This window comes from Nicotiana attenuata, unplaced genomic scaffold (genome assembly GCF_001879085.1).
Source record: "Nicotiana attenuata strain UT unplaced genomic scaffold, NIATTr2, whole genome shotgun sequence".
In the NCBI taxonomy this organism is placed as follows: domain Eukaryota; kingdom Viridiplantae; phylum Streptophyta; class Magnoliopsida; order Solanales; family Solanaceae; genus Nicotiana; species Nicotiana attenuata.
This window is the reverse complement of record NW_017674036.1, coordinates 84,356-103,527: the sequence shown is the minus strand read 5'-3', so window position 1 is coordinate 103,527 and position 19,172 is coordinate 84,356.

The window sequence follows — 19,172 nt, the reverse complement described above, 5'->3', positions numbered from 1 at the left end:
AAAGGGGGTGGATTTTTCGGTTGTTGGTACATTGGGGGCCTTTGAAAGCCTTGCCCCCGGTTTCCTTGGTTCCCATTGTTCCATCCACCTTGATTGTTATTGTTGCCCCAGTTGTTGTTATTACCATTCCAATGCCCTTGGTTGCCTTGGTTGTTGTTCCAATTACCACCTTGGTTGTTATTGTTCCAATTACCACCACCTTGTTGTTGATTGCCCCAATTGCCTTGGGGTCGCCACTGTTGTTGGTTGGAAGAGTTGCCCCGTTGGCCTTGAAAATTGTTTACATATTGTATCGCTTCATTTTGCTCATCATAACCCTCATTTTGAAACCCATCACACTCATCATCAAATTGTTCGGAATTCCCTTGGTTTTGTTGCCTTCTTTGCCTTCTCTTGTTGGTAAGCATACTAACACCTTCCATAGCATTCACTTGGCGAGGATTTTGGACTTGTTGCAGCTGTGCCTTAGCCAATTGGTTCATAGTAGTTGTCAACTCCGCTATAGCCTGTCAATGGTCATGTAGTTCCTTATGCAAATAAATAACCGTAGGGTCACCTTGGGGAACATTGGCCCTACTTTGCCATGCGGAAGATGTATCTGCCATCTCATCAAGAATCTCACAAGCTTGGTCATAAGTCAACTTCATGAAATTACCCCCAGCCAATTGATTTACTATGCATTGATTTGTAGTATTGATGCCCCGATAGAAGGTTTGTTGGATCATCGCCTCCGTCATATCATTATTGGGACATTCCTTCACCATTGTTCTAAACTGCTCCCAAATCTCATGCAAAGGTTCCATGGGTTCTTGCTTGAAAGACTATTTCATCTCGAAGTGCCGCCATGTGCCCGGGTGAGAAATATTTAGCAATAAACTTATCGGCCAACTCACCCAAGTTGTGATGGAATGGTTGGGGAGTCTCTCTAGCCAATCCAATGCTTTCCCCGAAGTGAGAAGGGGAAAAGTCTCAACCTAAGAGCATCTTCGGACACATTCGTCTGCTTGCTACCCCAACATGTATCCATGAACCCTTTTAGATGTTTGTAGGTAATTTTTATCCGCAGCACCCGTGAAATACCCACACTTCTCAAGTAAAGTCAACATCACATTGGTTATCTGAAAATTGCCCGCCCTGATTCTGGGAGGGACAATAGCACTTGCATAGCCTTGGTTCAGTAGCACCCGAGTAACCGCTCTTGGAGGTGGCGGAGGAGGGTTTGGAATGTTGTCATTAGCATTGGCCTGGCGGCCTCGTCCTCGTCCGGGAGGTACAAGAGGCACCTCATCGTCTCCAATATCCTCAACCTCCTCCCCCGCAAACACATTTCCAAGAGGGTCATTTGCATTTAAAGCCATTTTGGTACTTGTAGTAATCACACACACAAATTAGTAACAAAGAAAGAAAGAAGAACAACACACAAAACTAACTAAATAGATAGCCAAAGCCGTTAGCTCCCCGGCAATGGCGCCAAAAAGTTGATCGCTGCCAACTCCGCACCACTAAAAAGTAGCGAGAGAGGGTCGCAATAGCTTTTACCCGATTTTGGGTTGGGATCGAATCCACAGAGAGCTAGGATTGGAGTTGAGTATCTATTTAGCTTAGGATCGCGCGTGTGTTCTTAATTGATCTTCTCATAATTTTTGGGTTTTCTTTATATTCTACTATAATTAAACTACTAATTGAAAATGCAACTAGATTAAGCTAAGAGTAAGTTGCTACAAGTTGTATCTAATGGTTTAAAAAGGCACTAGGGTAGTGACCTTCACCTAGGTGGCTAATTGACGGGTAATTGCATCTAAGGCACGATTGACATGATTGGGGAAATATGTTATAACCGTTGCTCAATACTACCCACTCTACACCTCTCGGTAGAAAGAGTGGTTTTGCCCAATTGACTCTCTCGAGACCAATTAGGTGTGCATAATTGCCCGAGCAACTAGGGTTCAAGTCGGGTAATTACTCTCTCGAGGTTTAACCCTTTAATTGGGACTATCAAATCTCTTGAGTCCATCCCAATTCCTTGTTGAGTCAATTTTGGAGACTTAGGCTCTCTTTCTCAAGAAGAGCCCAAGTCAACTTAGCACAAACTAGTGTTTGCAACCACTAATTCATAAATTAAACCATAAAATTGACCCAAATAACAAACACCCATAATCAATTTAACCTTAAATTACAACACCCATCAATTACCCACACTAGGGTTGAGCCACAACCCTAGCTAATGGGTCTAGCTACTCATGCTTGAAGATAAAATCAAAGAAATAGATGAAGAGAAAGACATAATATTAAATTACTGAAGTAAAGATAAAGATTCAATTGCTAAAACTATGTTAAAGTGCCCAAAATGGCTATAAAATAGCTTCTCACGAGCGCAGCTAATGTCTGATAATAACTGGTTACCCTAAAAATGGAAAAATGTTCTATTTATACTAAGCTAGAAAAACTGGACAAAAATACCCCTGCGGGGTCAGTGCGGGCCGCACAAAATGAACTGCGGCCGCACTAGGCTTTTGACTCTTCAAATTCACTTCTCTGAACTCAGGCTCCGGGGACCGCGCAGAACAGACCGCGACCGCGGAGGCAGCTAGCGCAGTCCGCACAGAGTCGACCGCGGACCGCATAGGCTTGATGATAGGCTCTGGACATCTCTCTGAAGTTGGCGTCCGCGGACCGCGTAGAATGGTAGTGCGGCCGCGGAGTATTCAGTGCGTTCGCACAATGTCCACTGCGGACGCGCTGCTTTAACACTTGATTTGCCAGTTCTCTGAATCTCCCTAGTGCGGACCGCACAAAGTGGACTGCGGCCGCACTAGGCTAGTTTGTCCTGAGTTCTCTTTGTCTTTGATACTTGTGCAGGTTTCACTCCTTGTTGAGCCGATACTTGACATCTCGTCACTTTGTTGATCAAACCTGCAATCAAGTACACTTATGAGCCTTTTGGGTCTATTTTGTAGGAATTTATACTCAAAGCGTAAGCAAGAAGGAGCATGAAACACGTCAGAATCCGTAGTTATCAACTCCCCCAAACTTAAGCTTTTGCTTGTCCTCAAGCAAACAAAATACGACCCACCCCTTCGAGGTAAAATCCAAGAATTTTCAGCTATCCTAAGGTAACCTCAACTAGCCTCAATTGGGACTAACAATTGACCTTAATACAAATGAATCATTAACAACATTTAACCTTTGAAAAACCATGTATCAAGTGCGACACAAGAGCATCAAGAGTTGACTCAACACATCAAAGAACTCTTCCAATTACTTTGGTCATTGTGGAACCCAAACTCACACGTCGTCAACTCTCCCTAAGCAAACCTCACCTTTAGAATAGTGGCACACAAAACGAGCTTAATGAGAATTCACTCATCTCTCTCAAGGAAAGGTCACAAGTCCGGCTCTAGGTACCATATGCTTGCCCCTTATGTAAGTATCCACTAATGTAAGCTTCCTTCAACTCAAGATCATATAGGGCTTTTGTGGAGTCATTGTGAAGGCTTTTGGTTTAGGGTAGGTCATGTTTTTGTTCAAGTGGGTTCCATCTTCCCTTAAGCACTTCTTTTGATTCATTTGGCACAATTCACTTGACTCTTTGAGTCATTTCACTTCTTTCTAAGGGTTAGAGAGACACATTGTCACTCTTTCTTATGCATTTCAAACCTTTTCTCCTTTTTCAACTTTCCACACCTTTCTTTCTTTTTCATTGCTTTTCTTGAATCCCTTTTTATTCTTTTCCACATTGAACTTTCTTTTTGTCTTTTTGTTTTTCTTTCTTTTTCATTGCCTTTCCTTTTCTTCGCTTTTGTGCCTTTTTACCACTTTGTTGCAATCCTCGTCTCTCCCCCCAAACTTATACTTTTGCCATGTGCTAAAGGAAAGATCTGGGTGCCAAGAGAGGGTATCTTTTAGAACGGGTATAGGCTTGTATCATGGTTCTTGAAAGAAAAAGGTCTAAGGCTCAAAAGGTTTAACTAGGTATCTTATCATTGGTAGGCTATGGAATTGTTCAATCTATCATTTGGATCAAGGAGAACCTATAATCACGTCTCAAGTCAAAATTCACTTAGGATTTCGCCTCAACAAACATTCAGGGAAAGTTCTAGACCAATGGCTCGAGACTTGGACTTGCAATTCAATTACTCACCACACAAGCTAAGGGATTGCTAAAGACATAGAGTCGGGGGCCCATAACGACCTTAGATACGATTTGAGCACACAATGGTCCCGAAAAAACCACTTGATGATTATCGGTCAACACAAGAGTCTCAAGGCCACGACTTTCACCACCCTAAACACAACAATTTATTTTCGACCATAAGATTAAAGGCAAATGTGCTAGGTCCAAGTGAAGCTTTGCTTGAGGTACCTTTAACTACAAACTACTAAAAACAAAAAGAAAACGGACTCAAACCCTTAAGAAGGTTGTCACGCCATCTTTCATTGGGAAGAACCACCCGGTTCACACAACACTCTACCTTTGGAAAGAACCGTGGCATTAAGAAAACCAAAGGCTTATTGCAAATTTCAAAAACAAGAAGCTACGAATCACAAATAAGAAGCTAAAAACGAAAACAATTTGCGGAAAATAAAATAAATATATACAAGAGGGGATTTGAATATACAATAGACGGGATGAATATATACAATGAGGTGTAACTTTATATACAGACCAAAGGAAAGATAAAAAGTGCGATAAAAGTAACTAAATATAAAATTATATGCAGACCAAATGAAAGTCAAGAAAGCACAAAATGGTATCAATATATACAGTCATGCAAAAATGAAGGGCGCACCCCCTCGAATAAAAGCTGGCATTGTCCCCAATGCCAACTAGTCTAAATAAGCGCCAAAAAGAGAGAAAAAGGATATAGATGACTCCCTAAGCCATGTCCGTCTGCATAGGATCATGGGTGGTCCCTGGGTCCTTTGTGTGCTCGGGAACCTCATACTGGTTCCCGATGGTCTGCTCTGCTGCTACTGGGACCTGGGCCTGGACCTGGACATGCTCTGGAACTGGTACATCCTGTGGCTGACTGGAGGAAGCCTCCGGTGGTACTGGATGATAGCATCATCTTCTCTAGGGATCATCCTCCTCCTCTTTGGAGGCCTCTGGGTCTGCTCCGGCTATGGATGAGCTGCTGGGACTGGATCATCAAGCAGCAAGTTCAAAGGCAGCTGGTCAGCCTTCAATCTATCAACATCTGCCCGCAGCTCCTTCACGGACTCCTTGGAGGCCCGTGTCTTCCGTAGCTTCCTATGCTCCTTATCAAGCTCCTTGAGAGCCTTGCTATGGGAATCCACCGCCTTTGTCAATGCATCCTGAGTGTCGAGGATCTTCTTCTGGTTCTCAAGTATCTCTTTGAGCGCATCCTCGATTGACTAGGGTACCTGTGGGGCCGGGGGAGCTAACTGAGCTACTACAGTAGCAGACAATATGGACAACTTAGATGACGCTGTGGACATCCAGTTGTTGATACTGGCAAGGGCCTGGCTCAGTCGGTGGGCAGTGATGGGATGTGCCCAGCTAGATGGAATCTCCGGGTCTGCTGATGTGGAAGGACCAGGAGGAATGGCTGCAGAAGTGGAAGGTCCGGGAGGCATCTCAGCAGAAATGGAAGTAGGCTCAACAGGGACCTCTACCACAAGTGGCTCTTCAGACTGGCCAGTTGGGCAGAAGTAGGGGTTTTGTAGTTCTTGTCCTTGGGGTTGTCATTCCCCTTCAAGCTATACCAGGAGAACGGGGTTGTCGCCTTGACCTTGACATTATAGGGCTTCTTGTCCACCTTCAGGTCCCGAAAATACATAGTGAGGGTACTCGGGAAGGGGTAGTTCCGGTCATGCTCTGCTCCCACCAATGAGATAATGTGGGACATCACATTTCACACATTTATGGGGTATCCTGCCATAACCGAAGCAACCAAAACAGCCCGGTGGAGAGGAAGGGTCTAGTCATGTGTAGTAGGGTCCAACCGGCTGCAAACAAAGGTCTCCCAGCCCCTAGCCTCAAAGTTCAGGGTCCTCCTCAATATTTTTACTCCAGCAGTCAACCAATTAGGAACGATACCTGGGATTGCCAGGTACTGAGCTAACCATGGACGGACCTCCTCGCCCATCTCCAACTTCGCCATATATAGAGTCTCATCCTCATAATTGAATCCCAAGTATTCGTTGAGGTATTTCCCATCAAACAACACTTTCTTGTTGCGAACCTTGGTCACTTTGGAGCCCTTTTTGATGTGGGCTACATTGCAGTAGAATTCCTTGACCATGTGTTCATTAGCATCTACACAGTCATCTAAGAAGTACTCCCAACCCACTTTAGTTCTGAACTGTCTCTGCACGTCAGGGTTGTGGGTTAATAAATCTCTGTTAATGAAGCTCCGCTCCGGTATCAACTTTCTCACCGGCCACCACTCCCTAAACTTGTGGTACGCCACCTGGCTAACAAACCTATCCTCCCAAACATCAGGCTTCCTAGTTCGAACAATGCCTCCAACCTGAGGCTCACCACCCTCAGCTATCTCCTCATCCCCTTGTACTTCCTCTTTACCTCCGTCTGCACCCTCCCCGAATACTGAAGCTGTGGGAGAGGTGGAGTAATCACCACTGCCGGCTGCTGAGCCCTCAGACGACTCAGTGGGAACATGCTCTGGTGCTTGGGCAGTGGTTGGTGGTGGAGGGGTATCTCTTAGCCTAAACCTCTCCGGCCAGTCTTCAACATACTCTGGCACGGAGTCCGAAGAAATGTCCCTTGACGGTTGGTACTCACTCCCCGAGGAATGGGAAGCAGCTCTGTCTGCAGATTTGATGAGTTTCCTGGTCTTTTTTATGTTCTCCCGACCTTGGGGAGTGAGTTTTACCATTTTCTTCTTCCCTCCCTGGGAGGGTTCTCCTTTTCCTGTTTGTTTTGAGCCTTTTCTCACCATTGTCTGCAAACACAATTTAAATAGCTTGTTAGTATTAATCAATGCAGTTCAAGTTATTGCAGCAGAACAAATTGCATACAGGTTCACAGTGTTGCGGATAGTTGCAGAAAGTGCCTAGTGCGGACCTCACAAAATGGTAGTGCGGCCGCACTAAGGCCACCACGGATCGCACAAGAATGACCGCGGTCCGCACAGGTATAGGGCTCCAATAACAAGCTCTCTGAATCTTACTAGTGCGGTCCGCACAAAACCAACCGCGGCCGCACTGGGCCAGTGCGGACCGCACAAAGTGTAGTGCGGCCGCACTGGGCAAAAGTCACTTGGACACAAGACGGCACCGCGGTACGTGCCCAGAAATGGCATTGAGTTAGGGTTCGAGATTTAGCTAATTAGTTCAAATTTTCACCTAGTTAGGGTCCCTACTCAATTACCCAGTCCATTCCACAAAAATTGCCATTTACTAACCTAATCTAAATATTAGAGAAATATGGGGAGAAGAAGAACTACCAGTTAAGAAATATGAAAATAAAATGAAATTACACAATTAACAAAGATGAATTGAGTGAAATGTTACCAGATAATGAGATGAAGTGCAACTAATCAATGTCAAGCAAGAATTACAATGAAAATGCTCAAGATGAACATAAAAAGGGGGCTCTGAGAGTCTAGGGTTCGAAAAGGGTAAAAGGAGGCCCTTGGGGTCTATTTATAGATAAACCCCTGGGGCCCATTCTCACCTACCAGTTGTCACACCTCCTTTTTCCACTCCACCCCGAGAGGTATATAAGGTAGTTTTTCCACTTTAAGTGACATTATTTGAAATGGGATTATTTATTTATTTTTGTTCAGAGTCGCCACTTGGGATAGTTTGTTTTCTGGTGTCCCAAGTCACCGGTTTATTTTAAATCCCAAATCGAGGAAAATTCGACTTTCCTTGTGAAGTCTGCGAACCAGAAATTCTGAATAAGGAATTCTGTTAACCCGAGGGAAGGTTTTAGGCACCCCCGGATTCCGTGGGTCTAGCACGGTCGCTAAAACTATTATAATTGGCCTATTATCCGATTTTAATACATGTTTTAACATATGCACATTTTAAACTTTAAAACCGCTTTGAATTATTTTAAGGAAGATTTCAACGTCGTCTAAAACATGTCTTTGGATCGCGCCACATGAAATGCACCCGCAATCCGAAACACATTTTATTCGACGTTGTTAAGATTTGGATTTGGGTCACATGAAATGCACACCCGAGTTTAAGGAAGTTAATTTAAATAGCGCGCCTAAAGCAACTACGTACTTTCAAGTCTGCGAGGGCCATGGAAAGCTTAGCTAAATGGCACGCCTCGATTTCTAAGGATTAAAATTATTTAAGCGAGGACCATGCATTTTGAGATTTTATTTAGCATGGCGCACCTCGATTCCAATTCCAAAGGGTTTCCAAATCTAATTTTGAGGGCCATAAGATTATGGAATATCATTAGTCAAATGTGGTAAATTGATAAGAGTCTAAAAATACTACAATATCTTTACTACTAATATCCATTTCAAGACAGAATCGATGAGTGAATCCATCAATATGGAAACAGAGCCTTTTAATTCTCTTTCAGTAAGAAAGGATTAGTTGTAGGATAGGAAAAGGACAACACGATATTATGACTCCTAATGATACAGATCGAGAAGTTATATATTAATCAACACAGGGAAATCAAACGTCAATTCAACAAAAACCAGTATTAGAGTAAAAGATGTGAAACACAGCTAAACTAAACCAAAGTTGATGAAAGCTCAAACAATGCATTTAGCAGTAAAACTCCACCTCTCGATATCATGAGCAGCAGAAATATACACACACAAAAGATCATTCGAACAACATATAAGAAAAAAAATGAAATAGAACGAAGAGAGGAAAAAATTGACCTCTATTATCTCAGAAAATTCGGCTGCGCTACATGGCTGGGAAACAGAACCTTCAACCACAGACCGGCAATAACCTCGAACGGAAAACACGACCCAGGAAACAGAAAACACGCTGGTTGGAATCGCTGACTAAAGGCGACGACCAAAAATTAAAACGGGAACAGAGACGAAGATTTGAGCCAGCCTTGAATGTCTACCTCAAACCGTTTCCGACATCTCAGCTCCACATAAACCTCCAATCGAGCTTCAAATGGAATCTGTGAGTTTGAAACTGTTGTGGTGTGCGTTCGCCGATTTCAATGGTGGTCGTTTGTGTGTTATGTGTTGTTCACAGCGTGAGAGTGGTGGAGGGGTCAGCAGCTGCGACTGGTTTAGGTGATGGAGCGGCTGTGGGCATTGGAGTTTCAGGGGGGTCGGGGTCTCTTTGTTGTGAATTGATGAAGAAGATGAAATCAGGGGTCAATTCCCTTTGTGTTAGGGCGGATTCGAGGGTCTTTCATTTTTTTTTGGTTTTCTTTTTATTTTTTAAGAAGGCAAACGACTGATCTTCGAGTCTTTTTTTTGTGTTTTTTAGCTCATGAAGGTGACGAACAGTAGCGATTCTGATTTTTTTGGTTGAAGACGGCTGATCCCATATTTAGGGGTGTTTTTGGTATTGAGGGTGTAGTTACTATTATATAGGGGTAGGGATTAGGTTAGGGGTATGGGCCTAGGAATTATGGGCTAGGGAATTGGGCTAAAGAAAAAAAAATGGACTACAAAATTTATAAAGACGGGATAAACCAACCTAAAACTAATTGCTCCTTCTAAAATTATGTACAATTATAATATAAAAATATGAAACTAATTTTAATAAATTGAACTAAACTATAAAACATAAAACTATTTTTTGTGTTTTCAAGATTATATAAAAATAAAGATAAGGTACTATTTTTGTATATTTTTTATTTAAATTTACCAAAGATACGTAAACTAAAATATTTTTTTTTAATTTTTATTTTGTGACGAAATAAAGTAAAAGAGTCAAAATTAGTTGAAATAGCCATATTCAGCCTAAATTAAATATTTACATACTAAAATATAAAAAATCTTGGGGAGGGTCAAAAATCACATGTCTACAGCTGCCCCTCTTTGACTGGAAATGCGAAGAGTTTTCAGACAAAGAATGACTAGACAGGTATTTGACCCGACCCTTATTTAGTGAGACCAAAACTAAGAGGAGGGAGAATGTGACCGAGCCCTGGTATCTGAGCTGCCTACATAACCTTGGCTATAAAGGAATCAGGTCAGTGTAGTTCTGGAAGTTTTGGTAGCTGCGACTACCGGGAGCTGTGATTTCACTGCTGATGCTGCTGCTACTGCTTGCTGACCTCCTTATTACACCAAAAGGAAAATCAAAGCTAAGCTAGATATGCCTATCAACTACGAGTTACAAGATTCCTATCTCTAAATCTCTTGAAGCTTGATCTTGAGTCTTAGCTGATTTTGCTGTGGACCCCGATCTGAATCTTGATGCTCGCAAGCTGTAGGTACTGGTTCTTTCTTCAGCATTTGGATCAAAGCGGGACATGCGAAGGTTGTGACTTCAATCAAATTTTGAGTAGTCTGCATCTTTGTCTGCTTCAGCATTTTGAATTCACTTCTTTTTGTTCTTTTTCTTCTTTTCTTTATTCTGGATCGAGACTCATTCTTTTGGTCATCTCGAATCCTGTGCCTTGAGGTAAAACCTGTTCCGACACCAAAACAAACAAACGAACGAAATTTTCTGCCCCAGTTTTCACTAGGAAAATTTCGTGAGTTATTTGCAACAAAATCTTTTTTTTTGAAAGCAAATAAAATAAGGATTGCATCTATCTAGAAGGGAAAAGATCAGGGGATGGAGCCCTTTATCTAAAAATATCAACTCAGGATTGGAGCCCTAATGTTGGCGAAAAGGCGACTAGGGAATGGAGGCCCTATGTCTAAAAGGCACAACTCAGGGATTGGAGCCCTAATGTTAGCAAAAGACGACTAGGGAATGGAGGCCCTATGTCTAAAAAGGCTCAACTCAGGGATTGGAGCCCTAATATTGGGAAAACGCGACTAGGGAATGGAGGCCCTATATCTAAAAAGGCTCAACTCAGGGATTGGAGCCCTAATGTTGGCAAAAGGCGACTAGGGAATGGAGGCCCTATGTCTAAAAGGCTCAACTCAGGGATTGCAACCCTAATGTTGGCAAAAGGCGACTAGGGAATGGATGCCCTATGTCTATTAGGCTCAACTTAGGGATTGGAGCCCTAATGTCTGCTAAAGGCGACTAGGGAATGGAGGCCCTATGTCTAAAAAGGCACAACTCAGGGATTGGAGCCCTAATGTTGGCAAAAGGCGACTAGGGAATGGAGGCCCTATGTCTAAAAAGGCTCAACTCAGGGATTGGAGCCCTAATGTTGGCAAAAGGCGACTAGGGATTGGAGGCCTTGTGTATAAAAGGTACAACTCAGGGATTGGAGCCCTAATGTTGGCAAAAGGCGACTAGGGAATGGAGGCCCAATCTCTAAAAGGCACAACTCAGGGATTGGAGCCCTAATGTTGGCAAAAGGCGACTAGGGAATGGAGGCCCTATGTCTAAAAAGGCACAACTCAGTGATCGGAGCCCTAATGTTGGCAAAAGGCGACTAGGGAATGGAGGCCCTATGTCTAAAAATCTCAACTTAAGGATTGGAGCCCTAATGTTGGAAAGTGAGACTAGTGACTTGTGTTCCTATGTTAAAAATGAACCAAGAAGGATTTTTTTTCTTTTTTTTATTAGAAAAATCAACATTTTTTTTTCTTTTGGGAAAATCATTCTTTTAAACAAATTGCCCCAAACGCTTTTTTTTTCAAAGGCATGAACAAATGACCATTTTTTTTTCGAGATAACCTCTTTTTTTTTCTTTTTCAAATTATCCTAGGAGAAAATTCATCAGACTAGGTTTCCTATCTTAGGAGAGAGATTCATCAGACTAAGATTTTGATCCTAGGAGAAAGTTCATCAGACTAGGTCTTTTTTTCTTTGGTTATCTTAGGAGAAAAATTCATCAGACTAAGATTTCTATCCTAGGAGAAAGTTTATCAGACTAGGTCTTCTATCTTAGGAGAAAAATTCATCAGACTAAGATTTCGATCCTAGGAGAAAATTCATCAGACTAGGTCTTTTTTTTTTTTTAATATCTTAGGAGAAAGATTCATCAGACTAAGATTTCTATCATAGGAGAAAGTTCATCACACTAGGCCTTCTATCTTAGATGAAAATTCATCAGACTAAGATTTTGATCCTAGGAGAAAGTTCATCAGACTAGATCTCTTTTTTGGTATCTTAGGAGAAAGATTCATCAGACTAAGATTTTGATCCTAGGAGAAAGTTCATCAGACTAGGTCTTTTATCTTAGGAGAAAGATTCATCAGACTAAGATTTTGATCCTAGGAGGAAGTTCATCAGACTAGGTCTTTTTTTTTTTGGTATCTTAGGAGAAATATTCATCAAACTAAGACATCTATCCTAGGAGAAGGTTCATCAGACTAGGTCTTCTATCTTAGGAGAAAAATTCATCAGACTAAGATTTTGATCCTAGGAGAAAATTCATCAGACTAGGTCCCTTTTTTTGTTATCTTAGGAGAAAGATTCATCAGACTAAGATTTCTATCCTAGGAGAAAGTTCATCAGACTAGGTCTTCTATCTTAGGAGAAAAATTCATCAGACTAAGATTTTGATCCTTGGAGAAAGTTCATCAGACTAGGTCTTCTATCTTAGGAGAAAAATTCATCAGACTAATATTTATATCCCAGGAGAAAGTTCATCAGACTAGGTTTTCTACTTAGGAGAAAGATTCATCAGACTAAGATTTTGATCCTAGGAGAAAGTTCATCAGACTAGGTCCATTTTTGTTATCTTAGGAGAAAGATTCATCAGACTAAGATTTCTATCCTAGGAGAAATTCATCAGACTAGGTCTTCTATCTTAGGAGAAAGATTCATCAGACTAAGATTTTGATCGTAGGAGAAGGTTCAATAGACTAGGTCCATTTTTTGTTATCTTAGGATAAAGATTCATCAGACTAAGATTTCTATCCTAGGAGAAAGTTCATCAGACTAGGTGTTCTATCTTAGGAGAAAAATTCATCAGACTAAGATTGTGATCCTAGGAGAAAGTTCATCAGACTAGGTTTTCTATCTTAGGAGAAAAAATTCATTAGACTAAGATTTTATCCTAGGAGGAAAAATCCATCAGACTAGGATTTTTATCCTAGGAGGAAAAATGTGAAGATCAATGGCAAGATTTTATGCACAATAGCAAAACAAATAAAGGCAAAGATTTGAGAAACTTCCCTTTGTCGGCTCTTCTCTTCTTTCTTTTTCTTCTCTTTTTTTTGTTGGTTTTTTTCCTTTTTTTTTCTTCTTTTCTTTTTCTTTTTTTTTTTGTTTTTTTAACCATTTTCCTTGCACTGCTTTGTTCCTGTTTCACACAAAGAAAATTTTGTCAGTTTTGAAAATGGTGGTCGGTTTGTGGCCTTGAGTCTTGGACAGCTTGGCTTTTGCTCAATCAACTTGAGTCGGTTTCAAGAGACTTTTGCTCTGCACCAACTCTGATTATTTTACACCCAGTACCATTTGTATTTGCAGCTCAAACAGCCTTATCCCAACTGGAGATCTTTGCTTAGGTGACCTTTTCCGATATCTTGAATGACTTCCTGCTTTTGAGCAATTTATCTGTCAAAGAGAATCAGCAGTTGTCTTTGCTTGCGCCAAGTAGGTTGACAAGAGTCTTTTGGGGGAGCCTTTGCATGAATCCTCAAGGTACGTTGACAGTAACAACTGAGTGTGCTGGCCAAATTTACTTTATACAACTGAAAAGCTGGTAGCAGATTTTGAAAACTTTTCTTCCTTGTTTTGACAGGACTGACTCAGAGTGAAGGACACAATGATGCAAAGAAACAAGTATTAACAAGAAATGCCACTGTCGGAAGGACGGAAGGAAGAGTTCTTTTTTTTTCTTTTCTCTTTTTTTTTCCCAATATCTAGCCTTAATGATCATGACATGCATTTTGGACTCAACGGCCTGATCTATCAGACTAATCCAATCTTCTCTTTTACCGTTCTTATGACCTTTGAAGTCGGGCTTGTTTGTGCTAATTCTTCGCATCAGCTTCACAACTCACTTTCGACAAGTAGTGCCCGAGGGGTTTTCACCAATAAGTCTCTCACATTTATTCATCTCTGCTTACCGTCGTCTTACAGTGCCCGTGAGGGTTTTCACTAATAAGACTCTCATTTTTCTTTTTCTTTTTCTTTCCCTCTTTTTTTTGTGAATAACTCGACGGTGTTCTATGTCGTGTGACAACTGTTGCTCAATGCATGCTTCTCTTGGCATTCTTGAAGGCATATCGGGAGGTCTTTATTTGGAAGGTTTTGGATAGGGATGGACGGAAGGGTCGGAATGAAGGCTCAACGTAGACCCAAAGTAAAGGGGGTTGTGGACTTACAACTCTTGGAATCGACTCTTTCAAAAGTGAAATAAAATCTTTGTCCCAGTTTCAGATACTAGGGATTTTTGGATTTTCCTTATTTTTTTTCTTCTTTTTTTTTCCTTCTAAATTCTTATTTGGTTGGACCGAACCGTGAGGCTGCCTACGTATCCCTTTTTAAGGAATCAGGTCGAACGTAGTTCAAACATCTGACCTAAACTATTTTTCATCTTTCTTTCTGTTTCTTTTTTTTTTTTCTATCTTTTTTTTTTCAAAACACGTTGCCCCAGCTTCTATTTTTGAGGGCATGGACCTTTGACAATTCTTTTCTTCTTCTTTTTTTTTTTTCACTTGAAAATTGCCCAGTTTGTACTCTTGGGACATGAACTTTTATTTTTCTTTTTCTTTTTCCCTTTTTTTTGACTCTCGACTCTAAACTTGATTCCAAAAGAGGGTGGTCAAAGAAAATAACACAGGCTCAAAGGGGTGACAAAAGGGTATAAAGTATTTGGGTAGCAGAAAAAGGGCCTCCCAACCTCGAGAACGCCAAACATAGTATCTTTTCACGATCACAGCATTGACGAACATGTCTGTCTTCTTGGTGTGTCGTGATCACAAGACATTTTCCATCCCTTAATGCCAAACTTTCTAACAAACTTCAGTTGATTAAACATCTTCAAGCCCAATCTTCACAATGATTTGAAGGTGAGATCTTGAACTTCCATGAGCATGAATGCTTTGATTCCATGTAAACTTAGCTCATGCTTATTTTCCAAATGTTTTATGTCTTTATTCATCTTCAAAGGTGTCTCTTTCTCACTTGTCTAATTCAAGACTAAATCAGTTTCTAAGATCTGGCCAAAAATTCCGCATGCATGTCATGTCACTAGAACTAGCGTGAAAAGAATTATGCATAAAATGGACACACAATGACTGACTGCTTTTTTTTTATTGAATAAAGGATAGAAGGGTCCGATAGCACAAAAAGAAGAAGAAAAGATGACAAAATAAGCTACCATGGCTAAAAGATGAGTGACTTTTCAGTTGCCAAGCAACATCTTAGCTACGAACTTGAACATCAGCATTACTACGGCATTTAACCATTTTTATTGCTATGGACTTAGCACTCAAATTTTGACTTTCATCCCGAGCAGCCCATGTCCTATTGCTCAAACTGGTAGAAGTCAACCAACATTTGCCTCCATTTTTAATTCTTCACCGCCAACTTGCCTACTTGCCTTTTCGTGACCTTGGATCAACAACAAAGGTGCTTGTTCCATTGGTTGAGAAGATGCTTTTATTTCCGAGACATCTTGGATTGCTCTAGTGACTCGCCATTGCAAACCAACAAACCGACCACCTTTGACTAGCTTTTATTTCAAAACAAACAAGCATGTTAGAATAAACACTCTCTTTTTCTTTTTCCTTTTTCTCTTTTTATTTGTTTCTGTCCTTTCTCTTTTTTTTCTTGTTTTTTATTTCTTTTTCTTTTCCTTTTTCCTTTTTTTTTCTTTTGTTTTTAACCATTCGATCGAACCTGATGTGGGTTGCCTACGTATCATGTGGGAACATGAATCAGATCTTGCGTAGTTAGGAAAGATCAGGAATAAAGTAAATAAACTAACTTTTTTTTTGGATTTTGAATTTTTTATTTTATTTTTTCGAAAGAAAGACTTATAAAGAAGAAAGAGAATATTTTTGAATTTTAATTTTTCTTCAGCATTTTTGCAAAGAAAGACTTCTAAAGAAGAAAGTTTTTTTTTCCTTTTTTTTTTCCTGGAATTTCGAAAGAAAAACTTCTAAAGAAGAAATAAAATATTTTTGGATTTTTGGACTTTTATGTTTAATTTATGAAAGAAAGAGTTCTAAAAAAATAATTTTGAATCTTAAATTTTCTTTTCAATTTTCGAAAGAAAAACTTCTAAAGAAGAATGATTTTTTAGAAGAAATTAAAAGAAAATATTTTTGGATTTTTTTTATAAAAAATTTGGGTCTTAAAGAAAGACTTTTCTAAAGAAGTAAATGAAAATATTTTTGGATTTTTTGAAAATTGGGGTCTCAAAGAAAGACTTTTCTAAAAAAGGAAGTAAAGGAAAATATTTTTTGATTTTTTGAAAATGGTGGGCCGGAACCGATGAGGTTTGCTTACGTATCTCACATCCGGTGAGAATCAGACCCGCGTAGTTCGCCATTTTGACAGAATAAGAAAAACATCGCTTATTTTGAAATGATTTTTTTTTTGTTTTTTTTTTTTTGAATTTCGGGAGAGTTTCAGAATTTTCTAAATACCTACGTCTCACTTTTTTTTTGATTTTCTTTTTTCTCTTTTTTCATTTTCTTTCCCTATTCTAGAAGCCAGTCAACATGCAAGCTGAACAGACAGATACGCAAGTAGCACGTAAGATGCATCATGATGGTCTTTTATTTGGGTACACCTGTCCTAGGCAGACCCAACCCCTGTGTTGAGTCTCCTAAGTCAAATGCATGTGATGCAAACAAAACGTTCCTACTAGGGATCCGACATGAGGCTTTTTTATACTAGGTTTAAAACCTGGGTTTATTGTTCTAGACCTGGCTTACCCGAGCGGACAACTCGAGCCGAGGGGGGCAGCGTACCGGGAATACAGAAGCTTCACCGGCTTTGCAACTTGTCCGAACCTCGTTCTAAAATAGGATAAGACTCTAGACAGAAGAGAAGTCACATGAAGTGCACCCTTCTCCATGATTTAGAAGACTCAGAGAGAGGAAGGGTTTCGTAGCAGTTTATATACAATTCACAGAATATCAAAGCGGTAAAAGCATTTAGCACATTAGGCTTTAACATGTAGGAAAATCAGATAATAAATAAAGCCAATCATAACAACTATTCTAAGATCGAATTCTTGAACCCTGAACCGAAGTTCTGGGTTTGGATCCCTACCAGAGTCGCCAGAGCTGTCACACCTCCTTTTTCCACTCCACCCCGAGAGGTATATAAGGGAGTTTTTCCACTTTAAGTGACATTATTCGAAATGGGATTATTTATTTATTTTTGTTCAGAGTCGCCACTTGGGATAGTTTGTTTTCTGGTGTCCCAAGTCACCGGTTTATTTTAAATCCCAAATCGAGGAAAATTCGACTTTTGTGAAGTCTGCGAACCAGAAATTCTGAATAAGTTAAACTATTATAATTGGCCTATTATCCGATTTTAATACATGTTTTAACATATGCGCATTTTAAACTTTAAAACCGCTTTGAATTATTTTAAGGAAGATTTCAACGTCGTCTAAAACATGTCTTTGGATCGCGCCACATGAAATGCACCCGCAATCCGAAACACATTTTATTTGACGTTGTTAAGATTTGGATTTGGGTCACATGAAATGCACACCCGAGTTTAAGGAAGTTAATTTAAATAGCGCGCCTAAAGCAACTACGCACTTTCAAGTCTGCGAGGGCCATGGAAAGCTTAGCTAAATGACGCCTCGATTTCTACGGATTAAAATTAATTAAGCGAGGGCCATGCATTTTGAGATTTTATTTGGAATGGCGCACCTCGATTCCAATTCCAAAGGGTTTCCAAATCTAATTTTGAGGGCCATAAGATTATGGAATATCATTAGTTAAATGTGGTAAATTGGTAAGAGTCTAAAAATACTACAATATCTTTACTACTAATATCCATTTCGAGACAGAATCGATGAGCGAATCCATCAATATAGAAACAAAGCCTATTAATTCTCTTTTAGTAAGAAAGGATTAGTTGTAGGATAGGAAAAGGACAACACGATATTATGACTCCTAATAATACAGATCGAGAAGTTATATATTAATCAACACACGGAAATCAAACGTCAATTCAACAAAAACCAGTATTAGAGTAAAAGATGTGAAACACAGCTAAACTAAACCAAAGTTGATGAAAGCTCAAAAATGCATTTAACAGTAAAACTCCACCTCTCGATATCATGAGCAGCAGAAATATACACACACAAAAGATCATTCGAACAACATATAAGAAAAAAAATGAAATAGAACGAAGAGAGGAAAAAATTGACCTCTATTATCTCAGAAAATTCGGCTGCGCTACATGGCTGGGAAACAGAACCTTCAACCACAGACCGGCAATAACCTCGAACGGAAAACACGACCCAGGAAACAGAAAACACGCTGGTTGGACTAGAGGCGACGACCAAAAATTAAAACGGGAACAGAGACGAAGATTCGAGCCGACCTTGACCATCTACCTCAAACCGTTTCCGACATCTCAGCTCCACATAAACCTCCAATCGAGCTTCAAATGGAATCTGTGAGTTTGAAACTGTTGGGGTGTGTGTTCGCCGATTTCAATGGTGGTCGTTTGTGTGTTGTTCACAGCGTGAGAGTGGTGGAGGGGTCAGCAGCTGCGACAGGTTTAGGTGATGGAGCGGCTGTGGGCGTTGGAGTTTCAGGGGGGTCGGGGTCTCTTTGTTGTGAATTGATGAAGAAGATGAAATCAGGGGTCAATTCCCTTTGTGTTAGGGCGGATTCGAGGGTCTTTCTTTTCTATTAGGCAAGCCATTAAATGTCATTCCGTAACTAACAATGAAGCGGAGTATGAAGCTGTGATTGCAGGTTTAGAATTGGCACGAGAACTTGGTATAAATCAAGTAGTGATCAAAAGTGACTCGCAGCTCGTGGTTAATCAAATGCTAGGGACTTACAAAGCTAGGGAAGCAAGGATGCAGCAGTACTTAAAAAAGGTACGGGAACTGATAAAGCAATTCCAAACTTGGAAGGTCATACAGATATCGAGGGATGAAAATGTTGAAGCAGATGCTTTAGCTAATCTCGCATCTGCAGCTGATTTAGCAAAAGATGCAAATGCTGCAA